The sequence below is a fragment of the Bos grunniens genome, chromosome 16 (assembly GCF_055505025.1).
Source record: "Bos grunniens cultivar Pamir isolate PY7600 chromosome 16, Bosgru_T2T1.0, whole genome shotgun sequence".
In the NCBI taxonomy this organism is placed as follows: Eukaryota; Metazoa; Chordata; class Mammalia; order Artiodactyla; family Bovidae; genus Bos; species Bos grunniens.
This window is the reverse complement of record NC_141180.1, coordinates 10,440,956-10,450,041: the sequence shown is the minus strand read 5'-3', so window position 1 is coordinate 10,450,041 and position 9,086 is coordinate 10,440,956. Positions and strand designations below refer to the sequence as shown.

Here is a 9,086-nt window from a genome sequence, read left to right as displayed (position 1 = left end):
TTTGCAACCCCATGGTATGTAGCCTGCCAGGCTCTTCCATCCATGGGATTTTTCAGGCAAGAATACTGGAGTGGGTTGTCATTTCCTTCTCCAAGAAATATGGGCAGCAATGTTTAATGAAAAATTAAAGTCTGCTAAAGTTCTTGTCTTAATCATGAAAATGATAGAGATAACAAAGTTCTTATTAGAAATTTTGTGAGGAATTCAAGTGAAACTAGTGTTGGGAGCAATGGAAATTTTTACATGTCCCAAAGGAAAGTTCAACCACTCTAGAGAGCAATTTGGCAATATGTAGTACAGATGGAACAATTTTATGTTTCCTATCATCGGAACAATTCTATCCCAGGAACACATAAAGAAACATCATAGATGCAAACAGGGAGACGTACAAGAACATTTATTAGTAACTGTAGTATTAGTCATGATAGCAAAAATGGTAAACAACATAAATGTGTACCAGTAGAATGAAAGAAAAATAAACTGTGACTTGTATTTGGAATACTGTACAGTATTGAAGAATAAATGCATCAGAAAAAAGTATGCCGCCGCTGCTGCTAAGTCGCTTCAGTCGTGTCCGACTCTGTGCAACCCCACAGACGGCAGCCCACCAGGCTCCCCCGTCCCTGGGATTCTCCAGGCAAGAACACTGGAGTGGGTAGAAAAAGGTATAAATATGGGTAAATCTTAAAATATTATATTGACATTAAAAAACAAGTTGCATAATGATACAGAGTATGCCATTTATATATAGTTTTAATATGTTTTATAAAACATTATATGTTTGTAATACTTACATATATAGAAAAATATAACAGCATATATGGGAATGAAAAGCATGAAAATCAGGACAGGAGTTACATCTGGGGAGATGAGGGAGTTGTGGATGAAGCGCCAAGAGGCTTCAACTACATTTTTAATACATTATTTCTTAAGCTGGGTATTGGGATAAATGAATAAATGAAAGAGTGAATGAATCTTAACTGCAAATGTCATTGGAGTCCAACTGGTGTAGAGATGTAACAATAATAATATCTGGAAAAATTATTTAAATTGGAACTTAACAAACTACAAATGCTCTGCTCTTGGTATGTCATTAACTTCTTCCTCAACGCCCCCTATTACTGAGGTATGATTGACAAATAAAAACTGTATATATTAAGGTATAAAACAAGTTTTGGTGTATATAAACATTTTGAAATGACTATCACAAGGTAATTAACATATACTATCCATCTCTTCACTTAATTACCATTTTGTGTGCATATGGTGAAAATACTTATCTTAGCAAATTTCAGGTACTCATTTTCATTAACTATAGTCACTATGCTGTGTACTTTAGGTCTCAGAACTTTTTCATTTTATAACTGAAAGTTTGCACCCCTTGACCAATATGGTATTAATTTCAGATTCCTCCTGTCCTCTGGAAACTTGTGAAAACGTTCTCCAGACATGTAATCTTTCTCTTCCAATCTATTTTAGATTTTTCTTCTATCATAATCCATACAATCCTGCTTGTATACTGATCCAGTCTGGACATTTCAGACTAGACAGCCGAAATTGTCAAGCCTCTGCTCAGGGATTCGAAAACAATCTTCAGATAATTCTAGGTCTTTTGCTATTGTTCAAAATTAATATTTTTTTAAAACTTGTATTGGAGTATAGTTAATGTACAATGTGTTAGTTTCTGCTGTGCACAATCCGTTATACATATATATGTCTGCTCCTTTTCATATTTTTTCCATACAGGTCACTACGGAGTACTGAGTGGAGTTTCCTGTGCTGTAGAGTAGGTCCTTATCAGTTGTCTGTTTTATATATAGAAATGTACATGTATCAGTCTCAATCTTCCAATTTATCCCTCTTCCCTCTTCCCTCCTGGTAACTATAAACTTGCTTTACATCTGTGACTCTACTTCTGTTTTGTAAACAAGTTCATTTGTACCGGTTTTTAAGATTCCACATATAAGCAATATCACATGGTATTTCTTCCTCCGTCTGACTTACTTCACTGAGTATGACAGTCTCTAGGTTGATTCATGTTGCTGCAAATGGCATTACAAAATTCATACTTTTGAGTGTTATTTTATCTCTGACCACATTTCCACGGCTCTAGTCATCTCTATTTCTAGTTGGAAAACCCTTAACTCCCCAGTGAATTTCTCTGTACCTGTGTCACACTGCTAAATGCTTCCGCCAGTGACTTTTTCTGGAAGAGAGTCAGTCTCTGACTTCATGCCACTGCACCTCTCCACCCTCCTCCTCCTTGCTCCATAATCAGCCCTGGAAGTTCCATGGAAGAGAAAGGCAGTCTTACCTCCTTTAGTTTCTGGCAGCAGTAACAACTTCCATGGATCAAGATTAAACTCAGAAAATCAAAAACTCACCCATCCAGGGAATCCCCTGGCCAAATGGATTCTGTGCTTTCACTGTGGAGAGGTGCAGGTTCAATCCCTGGTCAGGGAACTAATATCCCACAAGGGGTGCTATGCGTGGACAAAAATAAATAAATGAACTCCATACAGAAAAAACAAATAAACAAGCAAAACCTCACCCATCTGTCTTTAAAGAATTGTTCTTTCCAGTGGGCACAGAATTCTTGAGAGTCCCCATACCGTAGAAATGTGGGCTCTGAAGCACTTTTCTTTAAAATATCAGAGCCTCTGAGAGTCGTTTAACTCACTCTTTATTGCCATATTATCTCCTCACGCCTCTGCCTAATTGATGCAAGTTCCTGAGCTTTTAAGCAGTCCCCTTAGTACCAGATGAATCTCCATATGCTTGTGTGAAATATTTGGTTTCCCTTTAGTGCCAGGTACCACGTGCTAAGTAGCTTCAGTCCTGTCTGACTCTTTTCGACCCTGTGGACTGTAGCCTGCCAGGCTCCTCTGTCCATGGGATTCTCCAGACAAGAATACTGAGTGGGCTGCCACGCCCTCTTTTAGGGGATCCTCCCAACTCAGGGATTGAACCCACATCACTTACATCTCCTTCACTGGCAGGTGGGTTCTTAACTTGAATGTTGAGGTATCCCTGACCATTCTTCACTGCCTCAGCCCCTGGCTATCTATGCAATTATGATGAGATGGTATTTTGAGATCTCAATCAGTGTCTCACCCCACCCATTTCTTATTACTTCAAAAAAAACTACTTCAAAAATGCAATGACTTGTTCACTTAGAGACTGATCTTAATTATTTGAACTTGGATTCTTAACACATTTCTGAGTTACTTTTTGCAAGAAAAATATATATATTTCTTTTAAGTATACCATATTTAAAGTATTTTGGGAAGTTCCTAGCAGTCTGGTGGTTAGGACTTCAAGCTTCCACTGCAAGAGGCAAGGGTTGGACCCCTGGTCATGTCACAGCTAAGGATCTTGGCCTTCCCCGGACAATAGAAATTGACTAGATGCCAGGCAAGGCTTTACTGGGGCTGCAGGAGGGAGGGAAAACAAGTTACAGGTTTCCTTGCTTGCTCCCCAGGGAGGGAGGGCTGGGGTGTGTGTGTCCAGGGGTTGGACTGAAGGGTGGCTCAAGTAGTTTGCCCATCCCTTTGTGGTGATGTGTGTAGGGGGCATGCACAGTACGCTACTTTTGTTCCTAACACCTGGTTTTTTGCTCTTCAGTTCAGTTCAGTTCAGTCGCTCAGTCGTGTCCGACTCTTTGTGACCCCATGAATCGCAGCACGCCAGGCCTCTCTGTCCATCACCAACTCCCGGAGTTCACTCAAACTCATGTCCATCGAGTCAGTGATGCCATCCAGCTATCTCAGCCTCTGTCGTCCTCTTCTCCTCCTGCACCCAATCCCTCCCAGCATCAGAGGGATTTTCCAATGAGTCAATTCTTCGCATGAAGTGGCCAAAGTATTGGAGTTTCAGCTTTAGCATCAGTCCTTCCAAAGAACACCCAGGACTGATCTCCTTTAGAATGGACTGGTTGGATCTCCTTGCAGTCCAAGAGACTCTCAAGAGTCTTCTCCAACACCACAGTTCAAAAGCATTAATTCTTCCGTGCTTAGCTTTCTTTGTAGTCCAACTCTCACATCCATACATGACTACTGGAAAAACCATAACCTTGACTAGATGGACCTTTGTTGGCAAAGTAATGTCTCTGCTTTTTAATATGCTGTCTAGGTTGGTCATAACTTCCTTTCAAGGAGTAAGCGTCTTTTAATTTCATGGCTGCAATCACCATCTGCAGTGATTTTGGAGCCCCCCAAAAATAAAGTCTGACACTGTTTGGCTCTTCAGAAATGGCAGTTGGGTTTTTTTGTTTGTTTGTCTTCATATCTTTTGGCCTAGAATTTGCCCCAACTGGGCATACACACAATTATTTTTAGTCCCACACAGTTTCTTTGTATTCTGTTACTCTAGGAGGCATGTGTCCAAGTGCAAGTTTTGCAGCATTGCAGCAAAGGGTCCCAGGTCCCAGTTGGGGGAACGAAGATCCTGCAAGCCTCTCAATGCAGCCAAAAAAAAAAAAAAATCCGACATATGTCTATTTCTTTGTTTTCAGATAACTTAGGGAAGTGAAAATTTATGTACCTCTTAAACGATTCAGAACAGAGCTCCTTTAATAAGCTTTATAATTTAATATATTAGTACCATTCAGATGTAAAATATCTCACTCTCACATAATGCGAAATAAAGGTCTTTAGAAATAACAGACACATAGACACACAGGCATATGGAGCGTTTATGGCTTAAATTCTACAATTTCAGCTATGGGTCAAGAGTAAACACAGAAGTGTGAAACGTAAAACCTCACTAGTTTAGATATCAAAGAGCTATTCTACCCAGTAGAGAGAGAATCTTCTTTTAAAAAAATATATTTATTTACTTTTGGGTGTGCTGGGTCTTCACTGCTGCGCTTGGCCTCTCTCTAGTTGCCGAGAACGGGGGCTACACCGTAGCTGTGGTGCACTAGCTTCTCGTCGCAGTGGCTTCTCTTGCTCAGGAGCGCAGGCTCTGGGCGCTCGGGCTTGAGTAGCTGTGGCTCACGGGCTTCAGGGCACGGGCCCAGTAGTTGTGGTACACGGATTTAGCTGCCCCTCGGCATGTGGGCCCTTCTAGATCAGGAATCAAATCTTCCTCCTGTGTCCCTCGCACTGCCAGGTGGATTCTCAACCACTGGACCGTCAAGGAAGCCCAGGCAGATTTCTTGAGCTCAAAATAGACAAAAAGAAAAACCAAACTAAGAAACCAAACATTCTCTGTCTCTCACTCAACAGATAATGCTGCTGCTGCTGCTGCTAAGTCGCTTCAGTCGTGTCCGACTCTGTGCGATCCCATAGATGGCAGCCCACCAGGCTCCCCTGTCCCTGGGATTCTCCAGGCAAGAGTACGGGAGTGGGGTGCCATTTCCTTCTCCAATGCATGAAATCGAAAAGTGAAAGTGAAGTCGCTCAGTCGTGTCCGACTCTTCGTGACCCCATGGACTGCAGCCTACCAGGCTCCTCCATCCATGGGATTTTCCAGGCAAGAGTACTGGAGTGGGGTGCCATTGCCTTGTCCACAACAGATAATAGATCTCTATAAATCATTAATCCTTTTACAGAGCCCACCGTACAACCAAATTCTTGATCTTGCTGCCACAAGAGGGGAATAATTTACTGATCACATAAAAACTCTTAACAAACTGATGGAGGAGAATATTTCTGGGAGGAAAACAGAGGACCTAAAGAATTCTATTATGCTTCAGATTCATTTCTGGGAACAAGAAAATAAATTCCTGGATTTAGGTATCCATGAAGTGTACTTCTCTGATGGTGAAGTTCATTTGCTCATCAGATGAATTCATTGGGCATCTCATTTGGAACAGCAGACTTTTTAAAGGATAATTCACACACACACACAAAATATGAAATCATATTGTTACCTTGCCAGGGTTCTTGGCCTCCCTGCTGCTGCTGCTAAGTCACTTCAGTTGTGTCCGACTCTATGCGACCCCATGGACTACAGCCTACCAGGCTCCTCCATCCATGGGATTTTCCAGGCAAGAGTACTGGAGTGGGGTGCCATCGCCTTCTCCATCTTGGCTTCCTTAATCAAAAGAAATTGATAAAAAGTCACACAAGAAATTCAAGCAAGGGTTTATTGGGAATCTTGCTGCTAGAGGAGGGAGTAAGAACAAGCAACAGTTTCCCTTCCTCACTCCTTGAGGCAGAGTGAGTTGGTTCCTTATATAGGGTAAGAGTAGGGATGGGCTTCCCTGGTGGCTCAAATGGTAAAGAATGTGCCTGCAATGTGAGAGACCTGGGTTCAATCCCTGGATTGGGAAGATCCCCTGGAGGAGGGCATGGCAACCCTCTCCAGTATTCTTGCTTGGAGAATCCCCACGGACAGAGGAGCCTGGTTGCCTGCAGTCCATGGGGTTGCAAAGAGTTGGACAGGACTGGGCAACTAAACAAGCACAGGGATGGGTCCAGGGGTTGGGCCAGAGGGGTGGCTTAGTCGGTCTGTCCACCCGCTTGGTAGTGCTCTATACAGAGTGTAAGCACAGTACCCTGCTTTTGCTCCCAGCACCCTTCTTTTGCTGGGGGTTTTGGTCTTTTTGTGTCTTTTGTTCATAATTTGTCCCAAGTACCCATGCACACAGTTATTTTTAGTCCCTCAGAGTTTCTTTGTATTTTGTTTGCCCAGGTACAAGCACTGCAGCAAAAGGTCCCAGGTCCCAGATAGTCTCAATATAAAACGATTTTATTTAACTTATTAATAAGGGAACCAAAGATATGTTACAATTTGTTCAAGGAGAATCCAAAAAGTAAACATTTTACAGAACAGGAATATTGAATTTACAAATGGATGCAAAACTGGTTTATCTACAGAGGAGAGTTTTCCCTCCATTGGATAGAATTTGTTGACATGTTCACAGGCAACAATTATTTGCATTACCATCAGTTCTCTACAAGTTAATATCTTCAAAATTCTAAAATAGTTTAATTCAAGGTAAACATGACTATCTTTTAGGATCAGATAATCCTCCAAATTCCAGCTCCATTGAAAGGATATTCATTAATCTCTGTTGCTTCTTTTCTTTTCTTGTGAGACCTACTGGCTCACTTGCCAATGCAGGAGACTTGGGTCTGATCCCTGGATTGGAAAGATCCCCTGGAGAAGGAAATGGCAACCTACTCCAGTAGTCTTGCCTGGGAAATCCCATGGACGGGGGAACCTGGTGGGCTACAGTCCATGGGGTCACAAAGAGTAGGATGCAAATGAGAGACTAAACAACAACAACACCGGCTGATTTATTTTCCCGTCAAAGAATAGCTCCAGAGGAGTCCCCAGGGATGTTGCTTAAAGTGCTACATTCCTCCTTACAAATCACAAACCAGAGGTTATAGAGTGTATTCGAGAGAAAAGGTTCTGTTAATTCGTAAGCCTTTATTTCTGGTCCAGTATTAACCATTCATTCAAAAGAATACTATCCACAATCTATTGTGTAATTATCATAGCACCGGGTAGGGTGTATTTTGAAAATAATGAGTCATAGTCCTTGCTCACAAGGTACTTACAACCTCATTATAGAGATAAGACATACAAGAAACTATCAGTCAATAAATTTAATAAACTGCCAAACTGAGACTACAGTTAGAAGTAGGACAGTATAAAATGGAAATGTATTTGATCATCATTATTCAAGACAATGACAGCCCACTCCAGTACTCTTGCCTGGAAAATCCCATGGACGGAGGAGCCTGGTAGGCTCCAGTCCATGGGGTTGCTAAGAGTCGGACACGACTGAGCGACTTCACTTTCACTTTTCACTTTCATGCATTGGAGAAGGAAATGGCAACCCACTCCACTATTCTTGCCTGGAGAATCCCAGGGACGGTGGAGCCTGGTGGGCTGCTGTCTATGGGGTTGCACAGAGTCGGACACGACTGAAGCGGCTTAGCAGTAGCAGTAAACAAACATAAATAAAACAAGGTTATATATTGGTTTAGTGACTAACATGTTGTGATCAGTGTTTGAGGGGAACCTAACTCTGTATTTCCCTTAGGAACAATGGTTTAGTAGTCCTTAATTCAGTGTTGGCAGTAACTTTGAGACAGTCTGGGACCTGAGACCTGAGATCCTTTGCTGCAATGCTTGCACCTGGTAAACATCTCCTTGAGCACCAAAAAACAAAGAAACTATAAAGGACTAAAAACAATCGTGTGCATGCACAGTTGGGGAAAGGGCGTCCCTGGTAGCTCAGCTGATAAAAAATCCCCCGGCAATGCGGGAGACTCCAGTTCCATTTCTGGGTTGGAAAGATACCCTGGAGAAGGGATAGGCTACCCACGCCAGTATTCATGGGCTTCCCTGGTAGCTCAGCTGGTAAAGAATCCGCCGCAATGTGGGAGACCTGAGTTCAAGCCCTGGTGGGGAAGATTCCTTGGCGGAGGGCACAGCAATCCACGCCAGTATTCTTGCCTGGAGAATCCCATGGACGGAGGAACCTGGCGGTCCATGGGGTCGCAGAGTCCCACACCACTAAGCGACTAAGCACAGCACGGTTGGGGATAATTATCAAAAACAAAAAAGAGACCACAAAAAACCCAACTGCCACTCCTGAAGAGCCAGGAGCAAAAGCAGGGCACTGCCCCTGCAATCTGCACTGAACAGAGGTGGGCATTTAAAAGTGAGCTCTGCAGACGTGGTCCCGAAAAATTAATTGAAAAAAATCTGTGGTATCACAATTCTGTGAGAACCCAGAGAAGTTTTTCCCTACCTTGAGCGGATACAAATAACCGGTTTTTTTTTTTTTTCTTCTTTCCTTTTTAACAGTAACTGCGGTGCTTTGACTTTTCACTTTCATGCATTGGAGAAGGAAATGGCAACCTACTCCAGTGTTCTTGCCTGGAGAATCCCAGGGACGGGAGAGCCTGTTGGGCTGCCGTCTATGGGGTCGCACAGAGTCGGACACGACTGAAGTGACTTAGCAGCAGCAGCAGTGCTTGCTTGCTAAGTCGCTTCAGTCGTGTCCGACTCTGTGAGACCCTACTGACTGCAGCCCGCGAGGCTCCTCTGTCCCTGGGTTTCTCCAGGCAAGAATATTGGAGTCGGTTGCCATGCCCTCCTCCAGGGGATCTTCCCCACCC

At 42.9% G+C, this 9,086-nt stretch overlaps 1 long non-coding RNA gene across 1 annotated transcript; it reads right to left on the bottom strand.

The window, feature by feature from the left end:
* Positions 1-4,675: 4,675 nt before the first annotated feature.
* LOC147356162 (uncharacterized) lies at positions 4,676-9,019 on the bottom strand. The gene is made up of 3 exons (XR_015142657.1): positions 8,717-9,019; positions 5,876-6,039; positions 4,676-5,163 (listed from the first exon to the last, which is right to left on the bottom strand). It is a non-coding gene; the product is annotated as an uncharacterized LOC147356162 (long non-coding RNA).
* Between the last annotated feature and the right edge of the window lie 67 nt (positions 9,020-9,086).